The 13,990-nt window shown below is 42.3% G+C and overlaps 1 long non-coding RNA gene across 5 annotated transcripts; it reads left to right on the forward strand.

The window, feature by feature from the left end:
* Positions 1-858: 858 nt before the first annotated feature.
* On the forward strand, positions 859-13,355 carry LOC144115107 (uncharacterized). 5 transcript variants are annotated; one of them, XR_013311247.1, is made up of 6 exons: positions 859-1,026; positions 1,176-1,244; positions 1,929-2,015; positions 2,753-2,950; positions 5,838-5,915; positions 13,210-13,355. It is a non-coding gene; the product is annotated as an uncharacterized LOC144115107 (long non-coding RNA). The 5 variants fall into 5 exon arrangements; XR_013311246.1 differs by having other exon boundaries at positions 1,179-1,244; XR_013311245.1 differs by having other exon boundaries at positions 859-1,244.
* The last annotated feature ends 635 nt before the right edge of the window (positions 13,356-13,990 follow it).

Consider the following 13,990-nt stretch of genomic DNA (forward strand, 5'->3'; position numbering starts at 1 on the left):
GGCTATGCCGGACATTTGTTGGGAAGCTAACCGGGCATGTCGGACACGATGGTGGCCATGTGAACACATTTGATGCTGGGAGCAGAAAATGTTGGGAGGTAAGGTGGGCACAGAACAAACGATACTGGGCATGCGGGAACCCACAGCGGTGGTGTGTCGTGTTAAATTCTGACTGGCAGGTAAGCTGGCACACACCGAGCCATGGCAGCTAGCGATCGTGTAATTGGCAACGCCATCAAATCTGAAGCTGCTGCGCGCGAGCTGGATATCTGCATAGTACGCGCGAGTTGACTGCATACGAGGAATTGCGGTCTTTATACTACCACTTCGACGCTGACTTCTACACTCTCTCTACTTGCGGCTGACGAAAACATAATTTCGAACGACGGCTCGTCTTTATAACGTAGGGACTGCCGCTAAGAAACTGTGGAATGCACTAAACATCCCAATAGATGCATCGCAGACCCCTCCCCCCACAAAAAAAGAGAGAGAAGACGGAGACAGCCGCAGGGCAAGCGAAACAGTGGACAGAATTCGTACCGCGTGAATGCGTGTTGCGGATCTATCAAGACACTGTTTCCTCAAGCATTAATTCTGAACCGCCATCCAAGTATTAAAATATCGTGGCATCGTTAGCTTTTCCTCGCGATATTAGTAGCTGCTGGCAATTTTGCGCCCTCCAAAGCGGTAGAATACCAGCAAAAGTTTGTGTGTAAACTTTCCCTGTGCCCGTCGTGAAGAAATACCAGTCGTTTCGCAAAACAACGAAACTGAAACTCAGCATTCGTTTTTGCCCGGCAGGGGGCCAGGCCAGCCAGTGGCTTCGTCACCTCCGTCACTATACCGTCGATGTTATTTTCCCGTCTATTATGGCGTGCGCCGCTGTTTGCGCGGTTGTAACGAGGACGGGTTTTCAGTGTTTTGTGCAGTACCGTCCTGCATTGTAGTGTGGCTCGTGCACGTATGTAACCACAGAAGAGTGTAGGTTCGCGTACCGCTGTAAACGCGCCGTACGTGGCAAACAGGGTCAGTGGCAGCCGACGAAGCTTCTTCTCGTCAGTGTCCCCTTTGTTTTAGGTCGTCGCAAAGAAGTCGGTTCAGTCTCAGTTTTGAAATCGCAGTGCATGAACGTTGTTAATGTGCTTCTTATGTGTTAGAATGTGCTCATTGTGCAGCAGGTCTTGTGCCGATGTCTGCGCCAAAGGTTCGGTGCCGTTGACTTCGTCACGGACGGAGTTTTCAAGGTAAGAATATTCTCTATAGACTCGGATGCAGCTTTCTGTGAAGTTGCCTCTGAAGGAGTGACTAGAGTCACTAAATAAAGACTTTATTTAGTGACTCTAGGAGTGACTATGCAGCGGAAGCTACGAGCTCTCACCGCCTGAAAAGATGCATTATAATTCGGAGCATGCCCATTCAGTTCTCCTGTGTGGTTCTTTTCACAAAAGGAATGCCATAATATACAGGAATGGGCTTCTCTACAGGCTTTTAGTATGTAAAGAAGCTTCAGCGCAAGTCTGTCTACCATTTGCTAATCACTGTTAAAAATTGAACACTCATTTGTCAAGCTTTTTGTGTTTCTGCGTCTTTTTGCTCCTGTAAATTTTCATCATGATTGGAATATAAAGGGCGTCACGTCTGTTGCGTGTTACAATGCGTAATTAATGCCTGCTGAATCCTTTCACTCATGCTCGCATTTTGTGTGTGCTGCCTTTATTTTTCTGGGGTTTACTTGGTGCTTTAACAGGTTTTGGCAGTTGTCATGATAACAGAAGTACTTGTGTTGACAGACTGCAATTTTAGGGGAGCTGATTGCGTTAAATATCCTAGTTTCTCTTTTTCTCTATTCATAACTGAGTTGAATCAATGTTGTGACACATTCTTTCATTTCTTATATCACTATGCTCTCTAATAACGAGTGTTTGCAGGTGGATCGTGGCTCGTCGCATGCGGCTCGTCTGCATCCACTTTGGAGCCTACAGCACGGGTCTTGCCTCCTCGTAAATGTAAACTTTGTGAGTTGTATGGAATGAAAAGGATCGCTTGAATTCCGGCAAAGTGTTATTTTATTGCTTGTTTCAGGACAGCATTTAAATAAGCTTTTGGATTTCAGTACACATTGGATAATCATGCTGGTTTAAACGAATTGCATTTCAGCCATTACAGTATGTGAAAAATGTTGAACCCTTTGTAGGATTCGGGGATTCGCGTTCCTTTTGCTTCAAGTGCCGGCAAACGAATATGATACATTACATAACATATTTTACGTGCTCATTACTACCTAACAATAAAACAGACCACTCAGAATGTTTTTCTCTTTTGGTAATGGTGTTCTGTGTGTATTTACAAGCATGGGTATTTACTTGTTTATTTATATATTCATACTCAAAGACCCCATTACAGGGTATTATTACATGAGGGGTAGACATGAAGTACATCAATAAGGGTTACAGTTGTTCAGTTTGATGTGGCCCGCACTGGTGGGAAAATAAATTTGGAAAAATTGTTGACCGTTTCAGCCTTTTCCATCAGTAAACTGCCTCGAAGCAATCTTCAAATATATTGCAAGTGTTCTTATAGGTAGATAAAACATAGGCATCGCATTTGAGGTCTTTTTAAAAGAAACGAAGTCATTGGTGCAAATATGTTCACCATTCTTCTACAAAACGTGTGGTCAAAACGGCTTGAAAATGATGTCATTGGATTTTCAGAACCATTCTGAATGCACTTTTACCATTTGTATGCATATCAGGCCAAGCTGGTGTCAAGGGGACCACTTCACTCTTTCCTGCGGCCTGTACAATTACCGCAGAAGCAATGGGAGTTTTTCTCCAGAAGTTACTTCGTCTGCTGTTGCTAGAGGTGTGAAGACCCGACCGCTTGCTCCCTGCCTGTATCTGCGGTGGTGGGTGGCATTCACCTGGTTCGTGCTGTCGGCCACTGGTTCATGGTGAGTGCAACACCGAAATTAAAAAAAAAACAGAATGCTGAGCCTGCGCGTCTTCAGTGCAGCCCACATACGCACAGATTCATCACAAAATGTGCTCGGTGAAAATATTTAAAAGCAGGAATCACTCATTCCTCATCCAGAAGGAAGTACTCTGATGATTTTCTTGCACGTCTCATGGTCCATGATTAAATGATGCTTAATGCTAAGGGGAAGAAAAGGAAAACTCAGATAGTGAGTTTTGAAGCTCACCTCATGAAAATGTACCATCGGGGGCAAAAGTGTCCGCAACGTGCGAGTGGTAAATCCTGTACTGCCATTATTGGCTGCTTGCTTGAGACGATACTTGTAGAGCATAGTCAGACTCACATAAACTAACATTTGACTGTCAAATAAATATTGCGGGGCAATGTATATAATACTTCATTACGCTGATATTTTTTTTCACATGTCCTGAATTATTTTACCCCCCATATACCTCACAACTTCCTTAAACGAGAGACCTGTATCGATACCTCGAAGGAATACTAATGACTAATGTGTTAGCAAGTATCAGGAAAAACTGTAATGTTGGTGTTATTGCTGCCGCCGAACTGATAGATGTTTGAGGACATGAGTTTTCCCATTGAGCAGATTTCGTGTTAAGCGCAAGTTTGCTTGTAGGCATTCTTGTCTGCCTAACGTCACCAGAAAGCAACAGTAACGTAATTTCAGAAATTATGTCCGATGAATTGTTTAAGCAATAATAAAGAGCGCCCTATTTTGCTGTCGACGTATACATTTAACTTGCAGCATACCTTGAAGAAGCTACCAATAAAATATTTCATTTAAACATTTTTATAAAAGAAGATCTGAGATTATGGTCAGCCGTGCGTGCGATTGAATGTTCACTGCCCTCTATTTTTTTTTAAATTCAGAAACTTATTAACATGTCAGCATCACAATCCTTAATTTTCAGCTCCTTACATCTTAAGCTAAGCAAACTAGCATAAAACATTGCAGTGTGCTTTAATTTACCTACGCTAGGTTGAGAAGAATAACCTTTTTTGGTGTATCTTCGTTTCCTTAATGATATGAGGAAAGTTCATGTTCTTGGGAGGTTTATCAAAAGGGATGAGGAGGCTGTACAAATGCAGGAGAATACACTGTGTCACACTGGCTGTCATTGCCTCTGAGATAAGTCTGTTTGCTAGCGAAGGCCGATTTTATTCAAAGCGCAGTTCCGAACTTTGACTTGCTGGCAGTTAGCTCGTGCTGGCAGTTATTTTCAAGAAATAATTTATGCATTGCCATCTGGGGAAATGGAAGGTCGTGATACACCGGCAAACATCAAAATGCCTTTCCAAGAGGAGCAGATCTATGCCTCTTGGACGTTACGTGTGTGCAACGTGCTGTCATCGCACCGCGCTCCTGTGGCCGGTGTTGGGGTTTTTCAGTGCCCATTCCATTCACGAATTATATGATGCACTTTGCTTGGGTGCGGCATGAATTCTTGCTAATGCCACTGTTTTGCAAAGCTAAAGCTGCTGTGCTTGAAATTTCAGGAGCTATATTAATGCTGCAGAATTCTTTACACTTTGAACATTGCCATGTTAATGCTCCACATGGCACGTCAATCTGCACACTGATGCAGACCTGCCAGAAGATGAACTACAAAGGCTGAGAGTCTTGACTTTTTGTGAAATGTAAAGTGTAGAACGGTTGACATTTGTGCTTGAAGAATACATGCTATCATGCACTGTCGGACTGAAGGCAAGCATGCACAAACATTAATTCGTTTCAGATTTCTCACATAGCAAAACAAAGGAAAGGGGTCTGATTCACAGTATTTGCATACAGTGCAAAGGATGAAACATACGGGCCTGATGGTTACCAATGACGTGGACCAAACTGGGAGTGAACGCACCTTCTCCTCCCGCGTGAATGGCGGATGCAGCGGTGGGGCAGTGGCGACCCCACTGCGATGTGGCAAGAGGCAGAAACAGACCCCTTTGCACAGGCCGTAAGAAATAGAGAACACGTTCCCCTCTAGACCGGCCATGGGGAGACATGCGTGCAGCTTGTACCTTATAAAAGGTTAAAGACAGTCTGCAGGCTACCTGGCGTAGCGAGAGCGGTTAGTGTGTTGAATGTTGTGATGAAAAGCAAAAAAAAGCTGCAGTTTTTGTATGGGCCAACCCAAGAGGAAAACCTCGTGTGCTGGATGTACTTCAGCATTGGTATATATTATTCTGAGCAATGCTGGAAGATGTGGACAGAATGATGATGACGCACACGCTATGTTGAACTGGCAACTAAATTTTATTCATGAAGCATTTCTAGATGTTCAATGCAGATAAAACAGTCAACAATCAGTCCTGTCATGTTCCATCGTTACCCTCATCTTCCCTCTTCCAAAAATGCCTCTTCTGCTAGTAGTGATAGGGAGGTGCTACTTATGCATGTGTCTTTATAATCAAACATTGTTTTACGCTCAATAATTTCCTGTGCTTTTTCATCTCGGTTTCGGTCAACTATCACTGTATTGCATATAATCTTTGATTATAAAGACATGCGGGAGCAGTGCATTGCTATCGCTTCTAGTGAAACAAAGGGTATTTCTGGAAGGGGAAAGATGAAAATAATGATGGAGCATGTGACGGGACTGATTGTTGGCTCTTTTTTCGGCACTGTGTATATTGTAGTGCTTAATGAATAAAATTCTGTTAATTCAGTGCAATGTGTGTAGTGCTTCTCATCCTTCTGTCTGTCTCTTCGAGCACTGTTTTGGAAAATGCTGAACCAACCGCCCCAAAACCATTTTTCATGTGGTATAGTGTCTATTTTTTTTATTTGCTTTGAATGCTTTTGATTCTTATGATGATGTTCTTATCTCATTTTTTTACTGCAGAGAGCAAGAATATCACTGCCTGCTTGTTGCACAGCTGTGCTGTGTCATGGGGTCTGACTGCTTTACCTGCACATCCAGGTGTGGCCACACTAATACCATAACTGTTTCATTTCAGCCAGTAAAACTTTCTCGTGTCATTCAAAGAGCACATAAAGTTTTTAATGACACTTTGGGTTATTGGTGCAGTTGGAGGAGAAAAGACCTGTGGTGCATGATTATTTATGCATTCTTGTCTCGTAGAGCAGCTGCCTTTCCTTAACCCTTCACTGTGATGTATTCACAGAAAAGTATGCTGAAGACTTCATACATCATTCTGTGGGAAAGGTGCTGCCTATAACACAACTGATAAGTGTGCTCACATAAGTATCATGATGTATCTAGTGGATTGGATGAGATATCGGTACACAACACAAAAATAGCAATTTCAGCAGACACCAGTTGATGAGATGTCAGTGCATGTTTTTTGTGCAACTGACATGTGACAAGACTGAATAACTTTGTGATGGTGTATTTTAGTTTATAAACTTGAAATTGGGTCATTCCAAGCCATCTGACCCAGATTTTGTTCGAGCATCTTCGATTTCCTTTAATAAATGCATATAGTTTATTCTATTACTAGAAGAATCATTATCCCAGCTTGTTTTTGCAAAAAAAAAAACAATTGTGCTGTGGCCCCATCTTAAAGGGGCACTAAAGGGAAATATTAGGTCAGGCTAGACTGGTAAGGTAGGATCACATGAAAGCTCTTACTTCATTTTAACCAGAAAACAACACTTATAGATATACGTGTAAGAAAAGCGAGAAACACGTGGTAATGTCCATTGTAGATTTGAGCCGTGATAGCGAGTGGCGTACTCGTGAGCTTTCTGGAGGAACGCTATATCGTCATATGGGGCCATTAGCGTCGAAATGCGAAGAAGGCAGCATGGCGAGCATAGCCGACAGTGCAAAGGGTCTCGTAGTTAAAACAGCGCAAAAGCGATAACTGAAAGGAAGGTTAGCTGCAAACATCAGCGCTGAAGCTTTCGCTGGACATTCTGTGCACTCTGGCTGTGTACAGCCATTGTACACAGCAAGATCAGAACCGCAAAGCTCAGAACTACATTCATGGTGCGTATGCTTGCTATGCGGCTGGTGAAGCAGCTTCTTTCTCAATTCAACCATCGAATCAGCTACTTTGGGCTGGCAGCGGGCATTATGAAATAGCGAAGTGTTTTTTTTATTTTTAGTATGTGCTCGCGCAGACATGCAATCATGCACATCATAAACATGTGAAGCACTATGCAGGTGCATGATCTTATATGTTTTCTGCACAGTGGAAAGGTGAATGTTCTAAAGATATCTGAAGTACCACATGCATGCACTATCACTTTTCATTTGGCTTAATAAAGAATGCTTGACTATCAATTTTTTTAGACTAGACATTATGCTTTCACTTACAAAAATTTGAAATTAATTTGTTTCATGTTTCATTATTTTTAAACTGGAAAAGGTGGAAAGCTATCCATTTTTGAAATTATTTACCAAATTTTATGGTCTCACAAAAGTTGTATGAATGGCAAAGCAGCCTATAAAATGTTTCAGCGATGAGAAAACCTAAGCCATGCCAGAAAAATCCTAAATTGGAGAAAAGTTGCTTTCTGTGGCATATTCAGCTGTCAGTTGCATAGTGATGTGGTCCTGGTAAGCATAAGAAAGGTAGTAAGCTGCACAATACCATTCAGTCGCATTTATTATCACAAGTTTAATTCGACTAATTTTTGTTCTAAAAAGCATTCTGCAAGTTCAGCATCAATGCCCTACTGTGGTATTGCTCCCTGCCTGCTCCTCAGTACAGTGCATGCTGGAGCCAGCTGCAAGTGTAGGTTTAAGCAGTGCTGCAGGTGGTGTGCTGGGCTTGAATGCTTTCATCTTCTGGAGTACAGAGGTCTACTCAAGGGCACGGTTACAAAAAATAAAAATTAAATGGCCACTAAGCAGAAGCATCAAGTCAACTCTCGTGGTAACTGGAGATGTGGACCAAAGACCGCTGCAGCCACACTCCTCATTGCACAGATTCAAGAAACACTATGAAATGATGGTGCTGTCTTCTGCTTCCTTGAAGTCATTCAAGAAAAACAAATTGAACTCACCAAGTGGTTTAAAAGAGCACCTTGGAAAGAACAGTAGTGTTTCATCACATCGTATTCATGTGCAGGCTCTTTCCCACTTAAGGGAAAACTGGGAGTGGATGGCTACCGTGCTTCGCAAAGCACAGTTGCTGACAGCTAGGGAGAATTGATGGCAAATAAATATGCGCCCGTTCTAGTTGGCTCTTGGCAGCAGCGGTTCTCAAAGTGTGGCAGTGTCGCACTCCCAGTTTCTCTCTACGTGTGAAACAGCCAGTGGTACTTCAACTGTGCATGCTAGAATTACATCGTAATCAGTGCCCCAATTGTTTCAAGTGTTCACACATGGATGAACATGCCACCAGGCCTTTCAACCCACAAACATGGGAACATCCATTTGGAGCACCTTGCAGCACTGCTTATATATGGTTTGCAACCGGCTCTAGTGAGCACTGCAGTAAAGAGCAGGCACAGAGCAACGTTGAGGTTTGGCATGGGTGCTCAGCTTTCAACACTGTTTTCTCGCCTAATACAAAAATTACTTCAATCACTCTCCAGAATGAATTGCATTCAGTGGTAATGTGCAGCTTACTACCTTTCATATTTTTACTAGTATCACCTCACAATGAATTCACACCTTAATATGGCACAAAAAGCTACTTAAATTAAGAAATTTTTTTTCTTAGTGCTTACGGTTTCTAATCGCTGAAACAATTTTCTGGCTTCTTTGTCCGACAGGCAACTTAGAAAGTAGTTGTAATGATTACTGTGAGAACATAAAATTACATCAAAAATTGAAAAATTGCAGTTTTGTACCTGTTTCGAGTTTATTATTTATTTATTGTTACACGAGTTTCGAAACTTGAGACGGCAGCTTTGGCATAGAAATTTTTTTCGTAAAAAACAAGCTGGGATAAGATTTGCCTTAGTAATGTAATAAACTGCGATGGTTTTAGGGAATTTGAAGATGGTTGAACACTTAAGTCTGTCAATTGGCAAGCAATGACATAAATGTGCATCTCCACCTTAAGTAATCACAAACTTAACTAAAATGCAAGGGGAATGACATAATTAAAAACATTTATTTTGACCTTTAATAAGTATATGTGTGGAGAGGGTGCTGAAGAAAACACTAGCTCGACATATTTTGCCACCACTTTTTTGGAGGCTAAGAGAAATGTGTACTATTTTTGGTAGTGCCACATACTTGATCTAGTTATGTGTTCAGCCTCTTTCACATTGTTGGGAACTTTCTACCACTGCCTGCAAAGGTGGTAAGGGAAGCCTGCTTTTTGAAGGCTCTCGACTTGTATGTTACTCGGCTCTGTCTGAAGTTGTTAGGTGCTGACGACAGCAGAATTACAGGAGGAAGGTTCTTTACCCGTGCAACAGGTTAAGGATGCGGAAAATAAATATGCGCTCTTTCTGTCGCTATTCTAGGCGTATCAGTGTAATACGTCGCATTCAAGTGACTAGCTTGAATCTGAACCTGAGACACTCGTCTTGTGGAATTTCCAAAGTGGTGCATAGTGAATGTGAAAAAATGATGAGATTTCAAAGCCTGTGGTTGTGCAAGATTGACGTTTTGATTTTTGGTTGGGTGTAACACCTTTTGTGAAATTATTATATAGTTGGGTAAAATTCAAAACAAAGCAGCAAATGCCCCTCAAATGATTGCACCCAGCCAATGGCGAGGACTTACTCTCAAAATGTGGTTAATCCCCTTTGACCTGCTAGGGTGGCGTCATAGGGAGAGCCAGACGAAAGCAAATTAACTATGGCGTAAGAAAAATCGTTCGACGTCATCGGCTGGAGCGCCTCCTTCGAATGGTATCTCCTGCTTCTCTCTTGATATATATCCGACTATAGCAACATTCACAAAACAGCTAGCAATTTCCTTATGTGATGTCCAGATTTTAACAATGGTGAGATATGTAAATGATCTTTTACTGGATTAATGGTTTGTTAAATGATGCCAACTTTCCTTGATTGTTCCTGAAGTCTCGGTATTTATTCACGTTCATTGTGCTTTGGAAGTGCCGCAAGGAAAGTGTGAAATGTTTAGATGCAACGCAGTTCTTTAAAGGTGTAGTAAAGAGGATTCTGAGCTGGTATTTTTGCCGTGAAAACTCTATCTACATGCTCCGAGCATTCTTGGAAACTTCGATTTTTTGTCTTGTGCAGCCAATTTCTCTGTTAAATTGGATTAGATGTCCTAGCTCCCACCATTTTTTTTAACTGACCTCTGAGAGTAGGAGTCAACTAGCGCGGGGAGTGCCTTCAGCCAGTCACGTGGCAGCTCTTGCTTTTGCTTTTCTTTCAGGTTTCTACGAATAGTTTTAGTTGCAGACAGCATAGCTGCCAATTAGGCCCACAGAAATAAAAATCTCCGTGAACTGTTTTCACAAATCATTCCCCGTATTACTACGTATCACACCGCCGATGGCAAGTGGCAAGCCACCATGTGACTGACTGTAAGGCACTCCTCAAATTGGTTGACTCCTACTCTTGGTCAATTAAAGAAACAAAAAAGGTGGGAAACTGGACGTTTCATCTGATGTAATATGAAAATCAGCTCCACAGGACTATTCAAAGTTTCTAAGAAAGCTTGCAGCGTGTAGATCGAGTTCCCATCATAAAAAGGTGAGCTCAGAATCCTCTTTAGTGCTCCTTTAAACAGGACCATATGTTGAGCTCATATTTCTAGAATATTGAAAGAAGTCATGGCGATTTATTTTTCGCAGTCTTATCTGGTTAAATGACCGTGTCGTAAGCTCATACCCTCTAAAGGCAGAGCTGAGTAAAATACAAGTCGAGACAGTAAACAGGATTCTTCCCTTTGCCTCTTTTGCAAGCAGTGGTAGAAACAGTGTAAAACATTTAGCGCAGTTTGCAAGGCTTTGCCTTAGAAGTGTTTAGTTACAACTACTTCATGTTTGTAAGGCCTTCAAAAAGGAAAGCATGGGATTGGACTTCAGTGTTAAAGTGCCAGACGAAGAGACTGCAGTTCCTTGATGCTCTTATGGAGGGGAAAGCATGGCATGTTTGCTAGGCTTACTATCCAAGGACAAAAGTGCCTATCCTGAGTTTCTTGTTGACATATTCGAAGTTGATGAAGAGTGATGTCTCGTACTGCAGGTAAATGCTCAGTAGATTTTGCCACCATCATATGCTGTTGCCATTCAGTCTAAAAAATTAGCAATAACCAGCTATTCGCAAGATCTGGTTGTATATGTGTGTGCAGGTTTGATACAAGGCCAAGTGAAGACACCAGCTCAGGATAGGCCGGTAGGGAACATGGTTGCTATCATACTACCTTAATAAGCTATCTCATTGCCTTGGCAATGTGAGTTAGAGATAAAAGTATGTGCGGTTTCTCGCACCAAGGAAGATTGCATACCGCTTGAGTTTGGTGTCAGGCACAAGACAGGCTACCTGCCATTGTTGGTGCCATAGGTGCTAATGTTTTGTGGTCAATATTATATCAGTCGGACACCGTGGTGTCAGCGGGTAGCAGGAAGAGAATTTTTTATGTAGTTACGCTGACAGGTTCACATCTTTCAGCGCACTGTGCCTCGTGTGAACGGCGTAGTTGAAAGGATGAAAGAAAAATTGTTGCATACGGATTAAGATTTTTATTCTTTCATATTCCTTCACTGGGATCAGATTTTTATTCTTTCATATTCCTTCACTGGGATCAGTTAATGTGGGAAGTGTCAGAAGGCTTTCATATCAGGGGAAATGGAGGTGATTTCATCAGCAGTCTCTTCATTCACTAATATAAGGAATCTGCATTTTTAGCGCAGCAGTGACGGAGAACATGTGTCCTGTTGCGGCCTTTTTGGATTGCACACCTTCCCGCACTGCATATCTTGAGGTTGTAAATAAGTTTCTGTTGTGTATTAAACTGCGAGTCAGGACTGGGTTTACGTTCTCTCGGTGTTAGTGTTTTTTGCGCTGTTTTAATTGAGTATGAATTCTTACCAACTAGTTCATTTCGCCGTCATAACTGGTGTATACCTTTGCTCAAGCTAAGGAGCTAATGGTTGAATGCTTTTATAGTGCGTAAGTAGAATACTTACATAGTAATTAAAGCAGAAATAAATGATTTCCTGACCAGATTTTTTATATTCTGTGTACAGTACTAGAGTTACGCTTAGTCAGACTTAAGTATGCGCTGCAGCCAAAGGATTCTTTTCTCGGGTCTGAAGGATTTTAAAGGTAACCACGTATTTTCAGTTTGCTTTCAGGTTTATTGTTTGAATATCTACCTCTTTGCAGGGAAATTTTTTGCGACAAGTGTTCCATTTGAAAACTGACTTGAAATCATATTTTTGTATTTTGATGAAGTACGAATGGTTGGATGAAAAGAGTATCCATATTTTTGTGCTAGGTACAAATAGCTATGAGTAGTGGCCTGCTTGCCTTTGGCTATGCTAATTTTGTTTATTAATCTTTCCTCTGTTTAATGTAATATTAAAAGGTATCCCAGGTGCTCCAGTAGAGGGCATTTAGGGGTAACATAAACAAATCAATAAATGTTGGTAGGGCAACGGAGCGGATTCGAAGAAAAGGCAAGTGTAGCAGGGGGCGGCCGAAAGTTAGGTGGAGGGATGAAATTAAGAAGTTTGCAGGCATACGGTGGGTGCAGCTGGCAAAGGACTGGGTTAATTGGAGAGACATGGGGGAGGCCTTTGTCTAGCAGTGGGCGTAGGCAGGCTGATGATGATGGTCTGTATTGATAAATTCCTGCGTTCTAATTTGAAGGAACCTACTTTCACTGAAAAGAGGTTTTGAAGTCAGTGTCTAATAAAATGCAGGTACCACTACCAGTGGTCGTTTTCACAACCAAACTGGTGCTCTCATGGCAGTTATTGTGAGCATATGCTTGAAGGTACGGTGCACCGCCATTCACTTCAAAACAGTCATCACGGAGTCTTTTTTGGTCTTGACGTCACAACTGGAAACTGAGTAGTGGGAAAAAATGTCCCATTTTTAAATTCGGTTGGCTGCAATAAATGCGATTAACATAGACAGAAAGTGCCACAGAGTCCGTGACTCAGTTTTTGCATGAAACAAAAATTAGATGGAGTCCTCAGTGCGTCCTTAAATAGTACTTGCCCATCTTAACTGCGGAGGCTATATGAGGGAATGAGTTCTTGTGGTAGTTTACTGAATTGCAGCCCGAAGGACTCATAACGTGGCAAGAATACTTCTGTACTGCTGCCATTCCTGTAGGTGATCATCCTCATTCCTTTTTACAGACTTGGGCAAGACATCGATGACCTTTCCACACCATGCTGTCCCAGGAGCGTTGCTGTGCGTGAGTGCACAAGTATTGTTGAGCAGATCTATGTAAGCCAGCGGCTGTGCCGTACAAGCTCTGCAGACAAATAAACCTTTGATGGTAGCAGGTTGTTTTTCTCTGTTTGCAAACAGGCCAAGGAGACAGCCATATTTTTCCTTTTACATCACCATAATTTATGCTCTGCAGGTTGCAGTGCATCAGTTTGTGGTTTATCATGCAGTGAATGTGCTCCTTAATCTTAGTTTAATGCATCATATAGGGTTTAGACAGCGTCTCTCATTATAATTATATCCGGTATCTAATATTTTATTGAGTCCCATTCCACATGCTGTTTCATCAAATTTCTGGCGTCGAGCATGCCGAGCCACAGTATACAGCAGTAGTACCATGCGTATGCCAGTCGTGCTGCTACCCAGCTTGCTCGGTTATGGCCATCACTCAATAGCTGCACCTGAGCACTGCACGGCATTCTACATTGTACTATGCCAGGCACTCAGCAATGAGCACCATAATGCCTTGCACCTACCAGTACCTGGTACTATGCTGGCCACCCAACAGTGCCCGACATGTTACCCGGCACACACCAGCACCCGGCGCTATGCTGGGCAGTCAACAGTGCATCACCCGGCACCCAGCAGTACCCAGCACTATGCTGGGCACCCAACATGATACCCAACACCCAGCATATGGTGGGCACCGAACATTGCCCATCACCATAATCCACCATCATGTCGGGT

Source organism: Amblyomma americanum, chromosome 1, assembly GCF_052857255.1.
Source record: "Amblyomma americanum isolate KBUSLIRL-KWMA chromosome 1, ASM5285725v1, whole genome shotgun sequence".
Taxonomy (NCBI): Eukaryota; Metazoa; Arthropoda; class Arachnida; order Ixodida; family Ixodidae; genus Amblyomma; species Amblyomma americanum.